Source organism: Trichosurus vulpecula, chromosome 2 (genome assembly GCF_011100635.1).
Source record: "Trichosurus vulpecula isolate mTriVul1 chromosome 2, mTriVul1.pri, whole genome shotgun sequence".
Lineage (NCBI taxonomy): Eukaryota > Metazoa > Chordata > Mammalia > Diprotodontia > Phalangeridae > Trichosurus > Trichosurus vulpecula.
In genome coordinates, this window is record NC_050574.1 from 364,582,835 (window position 1) to 364,605,273 (window position 22,439).

At 37.1% G+C, this 22,439-nt stretch overlaps 1 protein-coding gene across 2 annotated transcripts in view; it reads right to left on the reverse strand.

Annotated features, from left to right (window-relative positions):
* COL8A1 (collagen type VIII alpha 1 chain) overlaps window positions 1-22,439 on the reverse strand; it is a 234,095-nt gene that overhangs the window by 87,356 nt on the left and 124,300 nt on the right. For both annotated transcript variants that reach the window (XM_036742930.1, XM_036742931.1), the window contains exon 2: window positions 6,152-6,279. The gene's annotated coding sequence lies outside the window, so the exon portion shown is untranslated. The remainder of the gene's footprint in view (window positions 1-6,151; window positions 6,280-22,439) is intronic.

Sequence of the window (22,439 nt, forward strand, 5' to 3'; positions counted from 1 at the left end):
TTTTCTCTTCTCTCCTTTGTGTAAGTTGGGCGCTTGTAAGTTATACCTTTCTCTGTGTCTCTTCTGTTTTTATTCAAAGTTTGATATCAATGTCCTATAAATAAGACACAGCCAGCTACAGAGCCACATGGCATGCCACTAGAAACCTCTTTCCAGATCACATGTTCTTATCCTTTTTTTATGTCATGGATGTTCTCGGAACAATGTTTAAAAATGAGTAAAATAAAATATCTAGAATTATAAAGGAAAGCAGATCAAAATATAGTTATCAAGATAAAAAATTTTTAAAAACCCTCTAATTACATGGACCCTAGGTTATAAACCCCTGTTCCAGATTTACATCAGACTCTAATTGTGTGATTTTATGTGAATCACTTTATTTCTCTCTGTCTCGATTTCTTCAGTTATAAAGGGGGGAGGGCGGGGTTTTAGATTACATGATCTTTATGTTTGCCAGAATTTCATTGGTCAAGGCCTATTGGAAGACTTACACAACAAAAAGTAGGTACAGCGTGATCTTTAAAATAAGTTATACACATCAAAGAAGCACAAAGTTAGCATCTGTAAATGTAAGATAAGGGTAGCATTTCAGTTAGTTTCATAAATGCAGCCATCAGACTAATTTTCACTTCTTCGTTTTAACTATGCTATATAAAGTGACTTTAGTGCTATCTTTTAAAGCTCTCTTAAATCCCTTCCAGGTCTAAAAAAATTCTGGGCTTCACTCAAAGGTGATATTTTGCATATCCTAAGGAGCTAATATTATTGGAAGGTTCTATTTTTAATAAGACATGGGATCTGCTTTTGGGTGGAAGAGGCATGCTTTTATATTAACATATTTGTCTTTTTGTTACAAATGGAGTGTTGAAACCTTCAATTTTGATCTGCACGCTAGAGCTCTTTGCAAAACAAGATTGCCTCCTCTAGAAAATCAAAGGGGTCCAGTTCTACCATGACTTTCTCCAATCTTGTCTAGAGAGGTTGAATTCCCCACATCTCTCTCATTATCTTGAACCAGAGAAGGGAAAAGGATTGTCATAAAGGAGACACTAAAAATATTTGTCTTCATTAGTTACTTGGAGTGCAATCTTTAAACATAACTCATGATAGGTTGCATTGGCTTCCTTGCTTAAGATCCCTGGTGGCATATGTTCTTCTCCTTAGTCTGATGTGGGATCCAAGTCTGGGTTTGATCCTCAAACAGCATTACTTTCACATAGTATATTTATGGTATAGGAAACTGCAATCATCTTTTAATTTTCTACGTTGTAAGCTTTGGTATCACTTTAATTTCTGTCTAGATTCTCTCGAGAGGAGTTTTAGTTATCCTGGGATTTCTAGAGGGAAGTGTCCAATAATGATCCATCTGGCTCCCTTTCCCCAAGCTTCTAGCCTTACAGTCTCCACAGCTGGAGCCACTTAATCCCCTACTTGCACAGCAAGCAGGCTCTGGGATAACTCCAGTTCCCCAGGCAGGGGAAATAGAAGGACATGCGGACCCATAGATTGGGTGGCTCAGAACCGTCAGGTTTCTAGTCGGTCTAGCTTGTTCTTCCTAGTTCTAGTAACTAGACTCCTGTGCTGCTTCCTCAAGCTTGAGCACTGCATTACTGTTCTCACCAGTCCTCCTAGAGACTGGAGTTCTGCCCTTGAACCCTAGTCCCCGTGGCTGGGTCCTGGCTACCTGCTGCCAGACCTCCTTGAGGCCAAGCATCTGCCTGTTTGGACTTCTGCCTATTGCCTTTTGCCAGACTCCCCTGACACTCCACCCTCCTGTCTAGACTTCCTCCTATTGCCTGCTGCTAGGACCTTCCTGGATCACCTGCCTTGCCCCAGTGGGTCTGTCTAGTCTCTGGTTCCTGGCCATCCCCATCTGGTCCTTTCTTCTGCCAACTAGGCCCCAGGTAGTGACATATTATAAAATACATACAACATTGTATACTATAGGCATTCTTCGCTCATACAGTAGATGTGTTCCTGAAAGTATGTATAACAATTACATTTTTATAAATCAATCCTCATGTCATATGTTATTGAGAAGCTCATTGTTCAAAGGAATTTTATTCTGAATAGTATTTTGTAAAGTAAAAAATTCTTTTGCAAAGCAATTAAGCCCTCCATTTATCTTGTTTATAATGCTGTTTTTTTTATGTGAAGTGAGATAAACATATACTATAATGGTGCACCACGTTCTAGAAGAATCGCTGAAATTTGCATTGGCTTGGATTATCTCTCTAAGCAGTACATTGAACTCTCCTGTAGGTCTTTCATAGTACCTACGTTGTGTTACTGTTGGGGATATTTACAAATTTGCTAGTGTGACAACTTTTAAAAATTTGTTGTTAAAATATAATTTGCTTTAGTAAATTAATACTGAAAATATTTGTTTTGGATTCACTATATCCATTTAATGGCTTGTTCATTAATAACTACTAATGAATAATATTTTGAAGTTGGGAGTAATATATAGACATGAAGAATAGTAATTGACAGTATTTTTTCCTATTAAATATTTCATCTAAGTCACTGTCTTAGGAAAAGAGTAGGTAAGGAGTTCATTGTAAAAGTGAGGAGTTTGACACAATGGAAGATTAAAGGTGAGGAGGGACAGCATAGGCTGTAGTGGGGTCACGATGGATGTGAGTCATGTTAATCCACTGAGGCTGAATACTTCACTACCAGCTTGACAATCCTTCACAGGATCATAGGATGGTAGATTTAGAGGTAGAAGGCATTCAGGGTCTACTAGTCCCAGAGCTTCATCTTCTCTACCCCTCCTGGCACCACCCCCACTGATTTTATAGATGAGGAAACCAAGTTCTAGAGAGGTTAAATGACTTGCTGAAGTCACACAGATATTAGATAAAAGACCCATGATTTGAACATCCAAATATGGCATACTTTCCCCTCTACCATTACTGAAACACTCCTCTCGAGCATTTTTAGATGGGCATGCAAGAGTCTGAGGCTAATATATATTTCTTTTGCTTCCCACTGGGGCCATTCAGATTCAAGGCTTTGGGCTTGGAACAACTAAATCTTTCAATCATTCTTTGTCTGCCACTTTGACTGTAGATATAACAATCATTGCGATTTGCCCAAAGCCACATACCTCATTGTTAGGACAGACAAGAATAGAATCTGGGACATTTGATTTCCAGCCATATGCTTCACTAGACTGCACACTCTAGGCTAGGTTTAAAAAAAAGTCCTTCAGTAAATCAAACTTATTCATCCTTCTCAATCTCCCAGTAAGTAAGCAAAATCCTCCTCCTTCCCCATCCTATATTTATTTAGTAAAATGAGAACTCTTAATGTTAATCAATCTTTGGGGTCATTGTATTTAGCACTGCTGTCATCTGTAGTAGCAAAGCTCAGCAGAAAGTGAGTTTATACATCCCAAGTTACAGCTGTCAAATGTTGTACTTTATTGCTGTCATTTAGTAGAAAAAGCCCACATTCTTCAAAGCTCCAAATGGTTTCCAAAATGCATTGTGGTTTTCCCCAGTCTGTTTATCTCCAATGTACAATACAACCACAAAAAGGCCCTTCCATAGAGTGCCTGATTAATAAAACAGATATAGATCAATCCGGCAGGTTTTCCATGGGTATTTTTGGTCACAGATGTAGTTCATTAATCCCCAAGTGCAAGGTGCTACCTCTTTATTGTGAATCCAAGAGAGACATTCCACTTAGCAGAAAGTGGAAATAGGCAAAGGGATGGTTGTTTTAGAGGTTATATTTAAAAACTTTTTTATATGTTTTTTAGCTCATGAAAAATATGAACCTATACATAGTACTTTCTATAGATTATGATTCAGGAATTCAATTAATTTGTCATGGGGTAAAGAGGACTTCAGAATGGAATATTCCAAGGGGAAAAATCTGTCTATACATTTGTAATGCATATGTGTACATCTACATAGGGAACTGGTGACTACAATATGTTTCCATTTCTTAGTTCATATGTTGTTTGAGGCTTTTCCTATTACAACATCCTGCTCTTGACAGTTATAATTTTTTTAACTTGTAATCAAAATTATTTTTAAATGGCACTGAAATTACTGCACAAAATTCCCATATTTGAATACTGAATGAATTTAACACTATATGCAATTAAGTGTAAAAAGCCAAGTCCATCTACCCCATGCAACACATATACACATTCAAAAAGTTCTTTATTTCTTTTTTCAATCAAAATTCCTGTGCCTAAGAATGATTTTCAGCTGGTTATTTTTATTAGAAAACTGTCATGTCTAATCCCTAAGCCTCACTGAATTGATAACTATTTTGAACATAATGTTTATTTTGATTTGTTCATATGGCTATTGCTCATTGTTTAAATCATTTATTAGATACCCTGTGATTTTTATTGGCCTTATACCCTGGGACTCTTAATAACAAAGGATATATTTTACAAAAAAGTATAAGATGGATTTTTTTCTATCCCTGTTGCAACTTCACAAGCCTCCTCTCCTCACCTCTTTCCTCTCCTCTCCTGTCACCTTCTAGGTTTTCACTATTTTAGTTGGCATTATTATTACAGTTTTTTTTAACTGTGTGAACCCATTGGTGCCCTTGGCAGTAAGACTTGGTTACAGGAAATCCAGAAGCTGAGCCTGCCTTTAGTTTCAGCAATTATGTTTCTTTGGATTAAGTTCAGAGCCCGTTCCAGATTGTGAATACAATTCTCATCTCACCTCCTTCACCAACTGTCCTGCAAACCCCAGCTATTAAGAAGACAGTTTTCTATTCAAATATACTTGGGGGGATAATAATAATTTCTAAATGCTTTCCTTTAGTTCTTTGATAAACTATTTCTCCATAAATAAATAAATGCATTTAATTTTAATAGTGTGAATTGAAATGTCCTTAAAATAATTTCAGAGAACTCTTTCTTTCCCTTCTTTCTTTCTTCCCTTCTTCCTTCCTTCCTTCCTTTTGTATGTTACTGAGGGTATATTTTGTGTTTTGCATTTCTTTATGCCATGGGGATATAACAATAACTAAATGGCTAGCTATATACTATATTTTTAAAAATCTATAGATGCATCTCTCACCATCCTAAATGTCCCAGAATCAGTTATCCATTCTTCAGAAGTGAAGCTCATGCTTTTCATTACCAAATAAAATTAAGAAAATGTAAGACGCCATTGTTTTATTGCATATTAGGAAATAACAAGTGCTTCCAAAAGTCACACTTGAGACCAGACAATAGTCATAAGTATAAGATGACTATGGATACTATGAGATAATGTCTACTTGTCAGAAATGGAGGGTATAATCTTTTTCCATCAAAGTTCAAAAGTTAATAATGTACTTTACATTTTTATTGCTTCTACTTAGAGATTGGTCAAGGAATTAAAGGGGTACTGGTATGCATTTTTTAAACTGTGGATATTTTCAATATCATGTGTATATAATACCATATTTATTGAATGATATATCTCACAAACATTAGTTCTTCCTTAGGAAAAGAATCATTTCTTCATTAAAAATCCATAACTTTCAACCAGAAATATTCACCAGAAGGAAATCCTTGGTTCATATGACAATGATAGAAAAGTATGTATGGAAAGTATTAGGAGATACATGATAATATTAATTTTTCTATTTGTTTGGGAATTATTTATTTTTAAAATCTACTGATCTTTTATTACTTGGAAACCCTCTGATTAATCATGAAAGAAGCTCATGCTAAAGAAATCTCTCAGTAAAATCAAGCTATCCACATATGGCGAACACTTGGGTACCTCACCAGCTCCTATGGAACTGATTATGCTTAAGACCCTATTTAACATGCCTGGGTTTAAAAATTAGTTTAGATCATGTGTAGCGCATGTACCTTGCTATTTGGAACTCCTAAACCAGGCCCTAGCAATATTCTCACATCTTGCATTAGATGAGAGAGGGAGGTAGGAACCTGGAATAGGTGAACAGGTTACATGGAGGTCAGCAGCAGCGAGACTTTCCTTAGAACTCCCAATGCAGCACCACTGGTGCCCAAGGGGTAGCCAGAGCGGATGAGAAAAAGAGAAGAGAAGGATGGAAGACCAGTGGTAGCATCTGTGTGCTGTCCCACACACATGGGCAGGTGTTCCCCGCTTCATCAACCTCCTTCCCAACCCCGGTCGAGATACTGTATACTTACATTTAGACTCTGGAAGAGGGAAGAATCGCAGACCAAGGAACTTGCTTTTGACTTACAGCAGGTCTGGGTTTGGTATCTGTCTCTTCAACAGAAGGAACAACTTCTCTTGTTTTGTTTCAGATCAGCCCCTGGGAATGGAAAAAGACCTATGTTATGAAATCTGCACTGTATGAGGATATTGAATTCTTATTAGAGTAAGCCACTTTTTGGTTATGGAAGAATTCAAGTAATAAAGGTATTTGAAAAAAATCAATTTCATATTTAAGCACTTTTGAAAGCTCTGGGTGTATCCTGTCCCCTTACCTTTTCTCTCCTGTTACTTACAGGAGAGAATGGAGTTTCTCCTTGTTTCTGCATATTGTTTCCACATAGTTTAGAGTCTAATGAAGCAATATAGTGTTACAACTAATTCAGAATTCACCAATTTGAAGTTTGTGATAATTTACACAGAGGGTCTAAGGTGGTGTTTTGTTGCATTCTCTGTGAAGGAATGGGTTTGCCATGTAGATTCATGCTGGAAACAAGATTGAAGGAGGGGTCATTTTATATATTTGAGAAAATAGGCTTTCCAGGACATCTTAAATTCACAACAGCAAAACATTTGCACGCACTTGTTTCAGTTTTAAATGAATTTCATCTTTTACTAAGTCATGTCAAACAGTACCTCTACTTCGTAGTGCTTCAGTAGTTTTTAGTTACTATATTGGGCAGCTTAATGGTGCAGCAGACTGGGAGGCAGGAAGACTCATCTTCCTGAGTTCAAATATGATCTCAGACACTTGGTCTCTGGCCAAGTCACTCAACCCTGTTTGCCTCAGTTTCCTCATCTGTAAAATGAGCTGGAGAAGGAAATGGCAAACTACTCCAGTATCTTTGCCAAGAAAACCCCAAAATGGGGACATGAAGAGTCAGACATGACTGACCAACTCTGCATTGAAAGAAGTACATTTTTCATTTTTCCTATATAGGCACCTATTTGTACACATATTTCAAATTTTTCACTAACATGTGGTATTTTCCCCTTTGTGATAAAATAGCAAGGTTTAATGGTATTTGCTTTTCAGGGAGGCAGATCATGGGGGTGTAATTTATAGGATCATAAATTCAGAGGTAGAATGTACTTTAGAGGTCATCAATTCTAATCTCAATTTTGCTAATGAAACCAAGTCTGAGAGAAGTTTAAGTAACTTCCCCAGGGTCAGCCACATAGCTAGTTTGTGTTTGAGGTACGATTTGAACCCAGGCTTTCTTCACTTTAGGCTACTATTTCATGCTGCCTCACTATAGATAAACTATTTTATGTGAAGTATCCCAAGGAGAACTATTTCTTTAGAAAATAAGAATGCAGCTTTATTTCTCAGAAAAGTTTATAAGGATAAAATTGTGATATCTAATCATTCATGTCTGGAATTTATCATTCAAAACTGTTTTCAACCACATAACTCTATAATCCCTTACAGCATCACTCTTTTTGGCAACACCCCCTCAACATTTCATATTTGACAAGCTCATTTTAGCTCCTATTGACTTATGCTTCAAATTAAAGTACAAATTTTCAAAACGTCTCTTTGCCCTTTGATCTAAACCTGTGATTTCTTCAATATAGAGAATCTCGCATCATCAATGGGTATGTAATTTATAGTCTTAGAGAGTTTCTTGAGGCAGTGAGAAGGTAAATGACTTGACTGAAGTCATCCTCAATGGCAGACTTGAACCCAGGTCTGTATTTTAGGCATAAGATAGATGCTTGTTATCATATTAAGACAAGATCCTTCTATGACTATATTTTGTAGGGCTTTTTTTTAACAAAAATTTTTACTGAGCCTTTTTCATCTATCCATTGAGATAATTTGTTTTTAATATAATTAATTATGTCAATTATCTTCCTGATGTAGAACAATCCTTCCGTCCCTGGTATAAATCCAACTTGGATGTAACAAATGAACTTTTGGATTAATTGCTGTGGGCTTTTTGCCAAGGTTTTATCTGATGTTTCTATGTATTAACGGTAGACTTGAAACCAATTCTTCCTGACTGTAAGCCTGACACGTATGCACTATATCTCATGACTTCTTGCCCTTAAGTGAATGAAAAATAAAATTTTAATGGGGTTTCTCTTATTTCATTGGATAGGATTCACACTTTTAACCTTAAGGTCTCCAAAACATATCAGACACACTCTAGTTATGTGACTCTGAGCAAATCACTGAACTCTCTTTGCCTCAGTTTCCTCATCTGTAAAATGAATCAGAGAAGGAAATGGCAAGAAAACCTTAAATGGAGTCATAAAGACTTGGACACAACTAAAATGACTAAACAATAGCAACAGCAACAACAAAAGGAAACAAGAGCTACAAATAGCATTAGAAATAAGATTTAATACCTATATGACACCAATTATTTCCAAAAATTGAGAACGAAAGCACTCTAAGTTCTTCCATGAACCAAACAGGCCAGATTCCCCTGATTACTCAGGGAAATACAAAGCAAAGAAAGAGAACTATAGATCACTATAATGAATGAATCAATGGATTGAGAAATAGTAAATAAAATCTTGGCAAACAAGATTATAGCAATTACTCCAAAAGATTATGTATGGTATCCAAGTTGGATTCATACGAGGGATGGAAGGATGGTTCTGCAGTAGGAAGATAATTGACATAATTATACTAAAAACAACAATATGCCCAAAGCATGCAATTGTCTCAACAGTTACAGGGAAAAGGCTCCCAACATTTTTGCTAAAAACTCTACAAAGTAGGGGCATAGACGAATCTTTTCTTAATATAACAGACATCAATCTTAAACTGAGAAGTAATCACTGTATGTAATAGGGAAATATTTGAAATTTTCCCAATAAATATAGTAGTAAAACAAGCCTACTCCCTTTTCCTTTTATTATTTGATATAGCTCTAGAAATCTAGCAATAGCAAAAAGAGACAGGAATTAAAGCCACAAGAGCCAAAGAGGAGACAAAAACTATCCCTATTTGCTGATGAAATAATGATTTAATGAGAAAATCCCATGAAATCAGCAGAGAAACCAATTGAAACAATATTTTCAGCAAAGTTGCAGACTACAAAACAAACTATGAAGTTAACAGCATTTCTACAATCCAAGAGCCAATATAATAAAAGGGCCATTTGGAATAATTACAAAGTACATAAAATATTTTAGAGTTAACCTACCGAAGCCCACTCAATATTTGTATAGATTGAATTATAAGATGATCCTTAAAGAAAGAAAGACTAAGAAATAGCTGGAGGAATACTCAGTGCTTATGGCTGTACTACTCCAATGTAATAAAAATGATGACAATATCAATGTTAATTTATGTATTTAATTATGTCACTCTACCAAAGAGGTACTTTACAGGTCAAGATAAATAACTTGCAAATTCATTTAGAGGAATAAAAGACCTAGAATATTAAGGAAAACAACAGAAAAAGCTGGGAATGAAGCATTTCCATACCTCCAACTATATTATAATGCAGCAAAAATCAAAGCCATTTGGTACTTAAAATAGAGAAGGAGATCAATGGAATAGACTAAATAAAAAGAAGAAATAGAAATAATTGAACTTAGTAACTCAGTGTTTGATAAACATCAAAACATAAATTACCCAAGAAAGTGCTCCCCTTCTGAGAACTTCTGGGCAAAATAGAAAGCAATCTTGTAGAAATTAGACTTTGACTCATGTCTTATACCATGTTCCCCAATTAATTCTAAATGAATATGTGACTTGAATATTAAAGACTATACCACAAAACCTTAGGAAAGATGGGGATCCTATACCTTTCACAGCTATCGAAAGGGAATGAATTCTCTAAAAAAGATTTTTTATTCAATAGATTTTTATTGATAGATCTTGTTTTATGATATAAATTTGTGCATATATTATTTCCTTCCCCATTCCCAGAAAGCCAGGAAGTGAATTGTTAATGGAAAAAGGCATAGAGGCAATAATTAAAGATAAAAAAGATAATTTTAATTACATGAAATAGAAACACTTTTGCATAAACAAAATCAATACATCAAGGAAAAGAATGGAAGCAGTCAACTGGGGAAAAAACTTTATGTCTGATATATATTTGATATATAAGATATAGACAACAAAAATCTCAAAAGACCAAAAAAATCCCCCAACAGATGTGATTAAATGATATGAACAAACAACTCTCAAAAGAAGAAATGCAAACTGTTAACAACCATATGAAAGAATGCTTCAAATAATTATTGGAGAAATACAAATCAAAACAAACTTGAGATCTCAAATTACAACCAGAAAACTGGCAAAAGATAAAAATGATACGGGAGGAGTTGTACAAAGACAGGAATACTAATAAATTTTTGTCTGATTGTGAATTGATATAACCATTCTGGAAAGCAATGTGGAATTATGTAAACAAAGTAACTAAAAATGTCCATACACTCTGATCCAGAGTTTCTGCTGTCAGGTATAAAACCTGAGAGTATAATTTACCAAATGAAAGGCTCTATATACATCAAAATATTTAGAGTAGCACTTTTTGTGATAATGAAGAATTAGAAACATGTAGATACCCTTTGATTGGACCAAACATAATCTGGTACATGAATATGATGGAATATTATTGTGCTGCAAGAAATGACAAATAAGAATACAAAAAGATGTGGAAAGATTTACACGAATAGATACAAAGTGAAATAAAGAGAGCCAAGGGAACAATATACACAATGATTACAACAACGGGAAGGGAAAGAACAAGAACTATAAAATAATCAAAACTCAATGTTGTGAAATTATAAAGAATAGCTTGCTCCAAAAAAGAAATATGTGAAGCCACCTCTCCCCCTTCGTTACAGAAGTCCACAGGTGTGGATTTGAACATTACATATAACATGATTGGTTTTGCTGAGTTTTTCTCTCTCCTTTAAAAAATCTTTGTTAGAAGAGGTGGCTCTTTGGGAGAGAGGTGGAGGAGATACATAGGGTGAAATATGGATGATGTGAAATCAAAAGATATCAATATTTTTAAAAGAAATTGGTTTTTTTTCTGTCTGCTGATAGTAGCTTTTGCTTCATCAGTTTACCAATTATCTTAGGCAGCATATAGCTAGCAGTCAAATGTTACTCTACCATCAGTAAGTCATTTGACCAAGTAAGTACTAATCTCTCTGCCTCAATTCTTTTCCGACAAAGAGATTTAATAATAATTACTTCACAAGTTGTTGTGATGATCTACAGAGATAATAGATGTCATTTAAAAAGTGACAATGCACTCCAAAATGCAAAAAATATTGTGCCATTGTCCCATCTCTGTATCCCTGTCCCACTACATTGCTCCCAACCCTTACTTGAGACTCTCTCACATTCTCTCTCTCTCTCTCTCTCTCTCTCTCTCTCTCTCTCTCTCTCTCTCTCTCTCTCTCCCCCCCCCCCCTTCTTCCCTCCCTCCCTCCCTTTTTTCTTTTGGAGGGCACTGTCTTTCAGTCACATAGGTTCAAATGTTGGATAGCAATAACAGCTATCATTTATATAGTATTTTAGAGTCTGTAAAATACTTTATATATGTAATCTCCTGGTACCATTAAGCACTTAATGAAATGCTTATTGACAGATCCTTGTAACAGTCTTGTTAGGCTACTAATAATGTACTCTTCTATTACAAGAGAGGAAACTAGAGTGTCAGTTTCAGAGAAGTTAAGTGACTTGCCTGAGGTCATTTAGCTATTTCAATCTAGGATTCAAATGCAGTTGTTCCCAACTTTGAGACGAATATTCTGTCTTATATACCATGACTCTCTCTTCCTTAACTCCTCAGTCTGTCACCCCTGCCAAGTTTTGTCAGCTTTGTCTCTCATTCCTCCCTTTTTCACTCATGTGGCTATTATCCCATTTCAAACCTTCATTACTGTCACCTGGACTACTGTAAAAGCATCCTATGTCATCTCTCTTATTTTAACCTCTCCCTTTTCCAATCCATCTCCACAAGCTGCCTGATTAATCTGCCTAAAACACAGGTCTGACTATGTTACTCCTCTGATCAAAAACCTTCAGTGGCCGCCTTTTGCCTCTAGGATAAACTGCAAACTCCTCAGCCTTGTATCTCAAACTTTCCACAGTTTGACTCCCATTTACATTTATTTCAGCCGCTGGATTGGCTTACTAGCTACCTCAAACTCAGCGTTCCCTTTTCTGTCTCTAGGACTTTGCCCAGGCTGTCCATTTGCCTGGAATGCACTCCTTCCTCACTTTTACCTCTGAAAGTCCTTAGTTTGTTTCAAGACTCAGTTCAGGTGCCACTCGTTCCAGTAAGTTTTTTCTTGTTCCTTTTGTTTTTTAGTGCCATTTTCCCTTCTAGATCTACCAGTTATTTACTTATGTGTAAGAAAGCTTTATCTACCTCCTGTCCCCCAAAGTGAAGTTTAAGTTCCTTAAGGGCAGGGACTTCCTTCCTTCCTTCCCCTTCCTTCCTTCCTTCTCCTCCTCCTCCTTCTTGCCTTCCTCCCTTTCTTTCTTCCTTCCTTCCTTTTCCTCCTTTCTTCTTTCTCTCTTTCTTTCTTTCTTCCTCTATTCACAGTATCTGACATGGTGCTTTGAACATGGCAGGTAGAGAGATCCTGGTCTATGGCTTTCCACTTTGAAAGAAGACATATAGTTCCAGACTCTCATGTGTCTGAAGGATGAAAAAGACTGGGGGAAAGTAGACATGTAGAGGAAGCAATACTTCAATCATTTCCCTATCTCTAGTTTACTACACTGTGGACTTTTCAGAATTTTTCCTTGTGTAAAATCTGCTTCTCTCTCTCTCTCTCTCTCTCTCTCTCTCTCTCTCTCTCCCCCCCTCCCTCTGTCCCGCTCTCTCTTCCTCCACCCTCTCTTTCCTTCTTTTTCTCTCTCTCCTTCTTTTTCTCTCTACCTCCCCCTCTTTCTCTCTCCCTGCATCCCTCTCCCCTTTCTTTCTCCCTCTCTCCTTTATTTCCTATTTCCCCCTTCCATTTCTCTTCTTCTCTCTCTCCCTTCCCTTCCCTGCTCCAACTCCCCTTCAATCTATCTCATTGCCAGCTCCCAATTGGAGCTTATTCATTCTGTATGTTGAATGGTATATTCTCATCTGTATACCTTCTTTGATTTCTCTTTGCTATTGGCTTGAATAAATGGCTTTATTTGCTACCTGTGCTCTTTCTTAAACTGGTATTTGGTGGGAAGGGAGTTAAGCCTTGGATACATACCTTGGGGCACTTCTTCCCCATTAAGGGATGGTGATCTTGGGCTCAGCTTGGACCTAAAAATGATTCTCTCTGAACTAACAATATTTTTTTGAGGGGCAGATAGCTATAGTTCTAGCCTAGTACCCCTTCTTTGAGGAGAGCAGAGTGACCAGCCTCTGGCCCCACCCTCTTACTTCCCCTTCTGGAAGGAATCAAAGGAATCAAATCCTTAGAAAAGGTTAGGTAGATGAAACTCTAGAGATAGCTATTCATGTCTACCTTTGAGCTATCCCCAGACAGATTCATGGGGCCATACATAACTTAGATGAGTAACATCCTTCCACCCTGCCACAACCTTATGCAATTAAAATTTTATACAACTGATCCATTTTGTTCTGACTCAACATTTCCCAAGAAACAGCCAAACAATTTATCTTCCCCTAGCACATTTCTCCAAAAGTATCTAAATAAAAAGGCTTAATAGAGTTCAATTAATCAACAAAATTAATTAAGCACTCACTATGTCCTAGGCATTCTCTTAGGCTTTGGGGAGGATGAATGGATTGGCACGAGTATTTTCCATTGCATTTGATTTCAGTTTGGTGACTTCATGAGAGGCAGTTGGACCTAGTGAACAGAGAGTCGGCCTCTGAGTCAGTAATATCTGGGCTTAGGTGCTGCCTCTAACATATACCAGTTGTTTTATCCTGGGCAAGTCATTTAACCTTTTAGTATTCTAGGCCAGTACTTCTCAGATTTGGGTTTTGATGTAACTGAATGTGGGGAGGTCACAAAAAATTTGGCAACAGTAAGAGGTTTCTGAATGTGCAGTGACCAAAAATTAATTAAAAATCAAACACATAATGAATCCAAGGTGTTTCTGGCAGAGCTAGTGCCTGTATTATATTGTGTGACTTCACAGCATTGATGATTATAAAATCAAAATATCAATCAGCCCTGAAAATCATGAAGATTCTCTATGTCTTGCAGTATCAAATATTCCACCAAGATTTAATTCTTTGTGTAAAAATAAACAAGCACATCCATCTCATTAATATGCAAATTTGCTTTTGTCTTTAATAAATGGCAAAATTGTACGTATACCAAAGAATTGTTTTTAAATAAATTCCCTTATGAGTTATTATCAGTAAATGTTTGATTTGTATACCTATTTTATGTACCTATGTACCCAGGTTGCATGAAATTTCTCCAGTGAAAAGGGGTCAAGGGTTGAAAAAGTTTCAGAAGCCCTGCTCTAGGCCAAGGTGGCCAAACTTGAGGCTGCAAGCTACTCATTGGAATCAGATTAAAATGTTAATTGGGAAATGTTCAACAAAATGAATAAAAATAGAATATATTTTTGATTTATATATAACATATTATAAGAATATAATATAATATAATATAATATAATATAATATAATATAATATAATATAATATAATATAATTTGTGTTTTTCTAAGTCAATATGCAGCCTGCAGGGATCTGTTTCTATTTGAGTTTAATATCACTGCTCTAGGCAACTCTTCAAGACTATGAGTTACAGGAGGAGAAAGTGAGGCTGGTGACTTTGTGTGGCCCTCCCTCGATCAAATCAAAGTCAACTGCAAGTCCTGTCATCAATTCCCTGATGTCATGGTCCTCTTTGAGAATGAAGAAAAACCATATACAGGAAAAGTAGAGGGAGTTTCCTTAATCTCACGTAATCAAAGCTCTAATCCTTGACCCTATTTTGTGGTTGTTCAGTTGTATCTTACTCTCTATGACCCCGTTTTGGGTTTTCTGGAAAAGATACTGGAATGGTTTGCATTTCCCTTCTCCAGCTCATTTTATAGATGAGGAAACTGAGGCAAACAGAGATAAGTGACTTGCCCAGGGTCACACGGCTAGGAAGTGTCTGAGGCCAGATTTGAATTTAGAAGATGAGTCTCCCTGACTCCTCCAAACCCAGCACTCTACGCACTACAGCACCACCTAGCTGCTTTGACCCTGTATACTTACAACTATCGGCTCTTGTCACTTTCTTTCACTATTATTTTTATTTTCACTGTCTATATAATATCAAACACTTCTTGTAGGAGAATTTAATTCATATGTATAGGAATAGGCTTTAATTGCCAAAAGTTGTTAGCTGGGTGGTACCGTGGATAGGTCACTGGGCCAGGCATCAGGAAGACCTGAGTTCAAATTTAGCCCAGGATATTTATTAGTTGCATGACCCTGCACAAGTCATTTAACCTCTGTCTGCCTCAGTTTCTTTAACTGTAAAGCAGAGACCATAATAGTACCTACCTCACAAGGTTGTTATGAAGATCAAATGAGATTTTTGTAAAGTATTTGACAGAGAACAGGTATGTAATAAATGCTTGTTACCTTCTTTCCCTTCTAAAATGAAACTGTATTTGGGAAGTTGCATTGTGTAGTGGAAATAGTGTGGAATTTGAAGTAAGGGAACTTGGGTTTGAAAAAGCTCAGCCACTTAATTCCCCGAACAAGTTGGGGTGAGTCATATCATCTCTCTGCCTCAGTGTCTTCATTTGTAAAATGAAAGTAATGAAGCAGACGACCACTGAGGTTCTTTCCAGCTCTAAATGATCTTATGATTTACTATACTAAACATTTTATGAAAACATTGACTTTACATTTGTGACACCTTCTACTAGGGAAGAATTGAAGGCAAAATGTCATGATAAACAGTCAATGGGACAACTAACTGTCTATCACAGTCCCAACTTCCACGACATTCAGCATAATCTTTTATATGCATAAGGAAGTGGTACCGAGAGAGCGTGTATTGAAATGTCTTCTTCAAGAAGAGATCATCTTACACAGTAACAGCAACGTTGTGATGATGATCAACTGTGAAAGACTCGGCTACTCTTATCAATACAATGATCCAAGACGATTCCAAAGGACTCAAGATGGAAAAAATTTTATCCACCTCCAGAGAGAGAACTGATGAACTTTGAGGGCATAATTGAAGTATAATTTTTCACACTTTCTTTTTCTAGCTTTTTTAGAAAAATATGGCTAATATGGAAATGTGTTTTGAATCATTACATATTTATAATTGATATCACATTGCTTGCCTTGTCAGTGAATGTGGGAGGGAGGGAAAGAATTTGGAGCTCAAAATGGAAAAAGAAAAGAATGTTAAAAATAAATAAATAATAATTTGTTTTTAAAAGGAGAGAAATGTCTTCTTTATATGGCTACCCATTCCAGTAGGATTCCAGGATACCAGTTTAGTATTATTTGGGTAAAGAATGGATAAAAAGTAGTTAGTGAGCACCTACTATGTGCTTGACATTGTGCTAAGTGCTATGAGAGAAACAAAAAGGCAAATAAGACACTACCTCTCCATGCTCCCCACCCTGCCAGCCCCCAGAAGTTTACATTTTGTTGAAGAGACAAGACTTACAACCATGAAACAATTAGAAATCAAGAGAATATCATTAAGCAATACATTGTGTGGTGAAAATAACATTATATTCAGTCACCTTACAAGTGAGGGAAGAAAAAAAAAATCCAGAGAATGGTGAGCTCTCTATAAAGGCTTCTTTATAGAGGATGCTTTGTGCCATGAAGGATAGGTGGGTTTTCAATAGGTACAGAGACCCAAAGAAGGCAACTGCAAGGGTAGATTATGAGCAAAGATAGAGAACTCAAAATGAGAATGTTATGTAGAGAGATCAGAAAGGGGACTGGCTTGATGGGAGAAGAAGGTGCATATGTTAGGTCACACTGTACCAAAGATAGGGCAGCTAGGTGATGTACTGGATAGAGTACCAGGCCTGGAATCAGGAAGACTCAACTCTCTGAATTCAAATCTGGCCTCAGACCCTTCCTAGATGCGTGACCTTGGGCAAATCACTTAACCCTGTTTGCCTTGGTTTCCTCATCTATAAAATGAGCTGGAGAAGGAAATGGCAAATCACTCCAATATCTTTGCCAAGAAAAATTTGGGGTGAGGAATCTGAAATGACTTAACAAGTGCTGAGGGATATGGTTAGATAATGGAGAGAAAATGGAATGATTCAAATGCCAAATCAAGAAGCTTTAATTTCACCTGAGGGGTAAAATGAAATTTTTTGAGTAGAGGAATAACATGTGTAACAACAATGTTGCTAGCAGCTGCTGTGGAGGTGAAAGACCAATAACAGGAGCACACAGGAGGGTTGCTAGCACATGTCCTTTGATCTGCTTTTCTAAGGAAAGCAACTTTAAGGGGTTAACAATCTCACTCTAATTAAACATACATATATCATTCACTTAGTTCAGGAGAAAAAGTCAGCACCCTGAACTTCAGAGCAAATACAAACAGAAACTATATAAACAGAGCAAAATAACACAAATTAGCAGACAGGCTTCTGTCTGTCCATAGCAATACATGCACAGTTACCAGAGAGAAGCATCAACACCTGGGTTTTCAAGTGGGGAGTAGCAGGGTTGGGGGAGAAGGCTCCTATGGCTACCCAAAGTCTCATTTGGCCAAATCACTAACACTCTTCCAATGAGTGTGCCCCCAAAAGCAAACCACCAACTTCAGAGCTCATATGCCCTGTTCAGGTCCCTGAGGACTCAGTATTTACTTAGCAAAAAGGGTGTGGGAAAGATCTTTAATCACTAGCACCACATCATATACATTGTTTCCAATCAATGACTCAAACAAAGACAAGACTCAAAGACACCTGAAATGACCCCCTACAAATGAAGCCCTCCAAATTTAGATAGTAGGACAGAGGAAATGAACTGTGACAGTTTTAAGCAAGAAGGATTTTCTAATATATTCTCTAAAGCGACAATAAACTTAAGGTGATTATGTTAGGCAGAGTGCCTTATATATCACGCATATTTAATAAAAGATTATTGAAGTATATGATTCATTTTGTATTTTTGAAATTAGTTCTCAAATGTTTAAAGAATAAGAAGTATTTTTTATCTAGAATAAAATCAGAGAATGCAGAGAATCCTACTGGATATAGTCATTAAGTTTGTTGTGATACCTTTGAAAAAGTTTGATTTTTTTTTAGAGATAAATTAATAGAGGCAATTCTTGAGACCAGCCAAGATGGTGGAGTGAAAGGAAGCAGTACAATCGAACTCTCCTACAACTCCACAAAGGTATAGAAAACACACTGGATTGAGTCCTAATTGGGAAATCTAAGAAAAAAAATCACATTAAGTTACTTTTCCAGCCCAGGTCAACTGGGAAACAGAGAGCTCCGTAGACACTAGTGCCAGGACTGTATATCCCAGCACTTTCCAACTCTGGGAATCAAAGAGGGTCTACCTGTAGCTATGGACTGGGGCAAGAAAAGACCCTACATCACAGATGGGAGGGCCTGACCTTATTCAGGGGCAAGAACTCATACCAAAAGGCAATTCTGTTGCTCAATACTCACTGATGGGTCATAGTTCCAGTGAAGACTGAGGAGGCAATCTATGCCTTGAATGGGGAGGGGTGGTGTAGGGAAAAAATGGTCATGGGCCCTAGGCTGTATACCGAGCAAGCAGCAAGTATGGACGTGAGCATCAATTATGTGGCTCTGACCCCAGGAAAAGGGCATCCCCCAGCCCAGTTTGAAGGGATAAGTAGGTTGGGAAACCCAGACCAAAGGGGAACCTGCAGTTCTGTCACCCCATCTGACTGGGGTTATCATCAACCTACTGAAGTTCCAACCATGGCAAATCCACAGTTATGTCACTCAGACCCAAACATAGGTCAGGAACTTTTAGAGCTCATATGAGGAAGGCAATATTCAGACTTTACTTTGGTTCAGACTACTCTGTGTTCACTGCCAGCTACCTGTAGGTCTCCAGCCTGAGCTGCCTCCAAGATCCTGAAATAATATAATGTTCAATACACCTAGGAACCAGCAGCAGGATCTAAGAAGAAAAACAAGACCAAGCATGGCCCAGAATTCCATCCCAAAGTGCTCAGAGACTGACTCTAACAAAAAGTGGGAAGCTAGGAGGTAAGATTGGAAGAATGAGCAAACAAAAAAAGACTCCCACTATTAAGAACTGTTATGGAGACTAGGATACTCAAGACCCAAATTCAGAAGCAGAGAATGACTCCAAAATGGCTATAAGCAGAATTTCAAAGAAAAACACAGCTTGGGCACAAGTTCAACTAGAATTCCTAAAACAATAAAGTCATAGCTTAAAAAAATGATTTTATAAATTAAATGAGAGCACTAGAGGGAACAATTTGAAAATAAATGAGTTCACTAGGGGAAAAATTGAGAAACAAATGAGAGCTATGTAAGAAAGAATTGGGAAGAAAACTAATAGCTTAGCATAAAAGGTACAAAACCTTACTCGAGTAACAAAGTACTAGAAAATTAGAATGGATCAAAAAGAAGTTAATGATACTAAGAAACAATAGGAAGTATTAAAATAAAATCAAAAGACAAAAAAAATAGAACAAACTATAAGGTATCTCATATAACAAACAACTGACCAGGAAAAAAAATCAAGGAGAGATAATTAAGACTTATTAGACCACATGGGTGGGGGAGGGGGTAGAAGAAAAAAGGGAATGTGGAACTAAAAATAAAAAAAAAATTAAACAAAAAAAGATTGCCTGAAAGCCATAACCAGCAAAAAGCCTACATATCATATTTCAAGAAATAATAAAAGGAAATTTCACGGATTTCTTTGAATCAGGGGGCAAAAGTAAAAATAGAATAGAATCTACTTGTCACCTTCTGAAAGGGACCCCCCAAGGAAAACTTCCAGGAATATTATAGCCAAAATCCAGAGCATCCTGGTCAAAGAAAAAAATACTTTAAGTAATCAGAAAGAATTCAGGTATCAAGGATCCATAGTCAGGATCACACATGATTTGGCAATCACCAATATAAAGTAGCTGAGAGCTTGGAATAAAATATTCCAGAAGGCAAATGATATAAGTTTACAACCAAGAATAACTTACTCAGAAAAAGGGAGTATAAGATTCTAGAGAGGAAAAAATGTATCTTTAATGAACTAGATGAGTTTCCCAGCATTCTTGATGTAAGACTAGTATTCTGTAGAAACTTTAAAATATAAATATAGTAGTCAAGAAAAAACATAAAAAGGTGACTATGACTGATCAATAATAAAGGACTAAACAAGGATGTACTGTTTACATTCTAAGCAAAGATGATATATATATCCCCTGAGAACCATATCATCATTAGGGGTCATAGAGAGAGTCTAGTAAGACAAAGGGCCTAGGCATGTTTTGTTTGTTCATTTTATGATTCTGTGATCTTAAAATAAGAAAGGAAATGTAGAGGAAAATGAAGATACGAACATAAGGAATCTAGTATCTTCCCAACATCACTGAATGATGAAGCTGCTGGGAAGGTTTAACTCCTCTGAGCACCCCTATAGTAATGCCCAAAAGCCCTTTTTTCCTACTGGTGGAGAGTTTGGGTTGCCAATTTCCCAGGCTTCACTCCACCACGCCACCCCGCCCCATCCCCCAGTATAAATCATCAGCAGTTCTTGAACTTTGATCTGCATACAAGGTCCAGGATTCTCACTCCTACTCCCCAATTCCCAGATAAAATGACCCAGATAAAAACACTGTAAAAACCTACCAGCAGTGGTGGGATTCAAATAAATTAACAACCGGTTATCTGCCCTAATGACTGTTTTTTTTTTTTTGAGTTTTGTATCCAATGCTGTGTTCATTCATTTCATATTTACAAAAAGAATCGCCTGCTCCTTGTCCCTTCCCGGAAAAACGGTCTCTTTTACAAACATTTAAATGTCATAATATGGAATTATGACAGCTACATTGCTCAGTAATTGTACCAAAATTAACCTGTCCTCATTTAGTTTTTAATTTTTAAATGTTTGTAAAAGAGACTGTTTTTCTGGGAAGGGACAAGGGACAGGCGATGAAATGAATGAACACAGCATTGGATACAAAACTCAAAAAAAAAAAGTAAGGAATGTAAATTTGCACCCACCTTAGAGAGAACCCTGATTAAGTGTCATTTTAACAGCCGGTTTGCCGAATTCAACATAAAATTAGGTATCAGTTCGGCTGAACTGGTGCAAACTGGCTGAATTCCAACCCTGCCTACCAGGCTTTACTGGCTTTGAAGGACCAAATCCACCCAGGGCCCCCAAGTGGACCCTGTTTCCTTCATCTCTTACTGCCCTTCTTATTTCCTCTTTGTATTTCTATCCCCATGCCCAAGCAAGTATTTTCTCCTTGCTTACTTCACTTTCTCTCTGAGTACTTTGTGGTACCCCACTGCCCAGCCATGACAGTTTTCTCTTCAGAAGCATTAGCCATTGATCAGGACTGGGACTTAGGATCTCAGCAGTCACTGCTACATTCCAAGCCATTTCTTAGGGAATGTAGAATACAAGACTACACTGGGAATCCCATATTCTGAAAATAGGATCCCCCCCTTCTCTCTGACATGAGTTCTGTGATTATGGGTATACTCCTAGTCACCCTCAGGTTTTTCCTTTAGTAACATAAATGTTTTTTTTTTTTTTTTTTGCAGCGGGGAAGGCAGGGCAATTGGGGTTAAGTGACTTGCCCAAGGTCACACAGCTAGGAAGTGTGTCAAGTGTCTGAGGCCAGATTTGAACCTGAGTCAGCTCCTCCTGACTTCAGGGCTGGTGCTCTACTCACTGCACCACCCACCTGCCTCCATAAATGGGTTTTTATGAGAGATTGCCACCTTGTACTGTACTTTGGAATCCTTAACCTTAAAGGACATTAAGAAAACAGGGTCAGGGGAGGAAGGGGAGCAGAAGGCTGGGGAAAATTATTTCACACAATTTGGGTGAACAAGTTGAAGTTTATACAAATTAAGAAGAAGTAATATGTGTGGGTGGGGGAATGGCATTTGAAAATCACCATCACTGAAACTAGTTAAAGGAGGGTAGAATACATACACAGTTGGGTACAGAAATACATTTTACTCAATAAAGAAACAGGGGAGAAAGGAGAGTAGGGAATAAGAAAAGGGTAGATAAAGGGATGGATTAGTTTCAAACAAAATAAACTCATACCAAGCACTGTCCATCTCAAAGAGAGGTTTAAAGAGAAAAAAAGGATAAAAAATCTGTGGTTA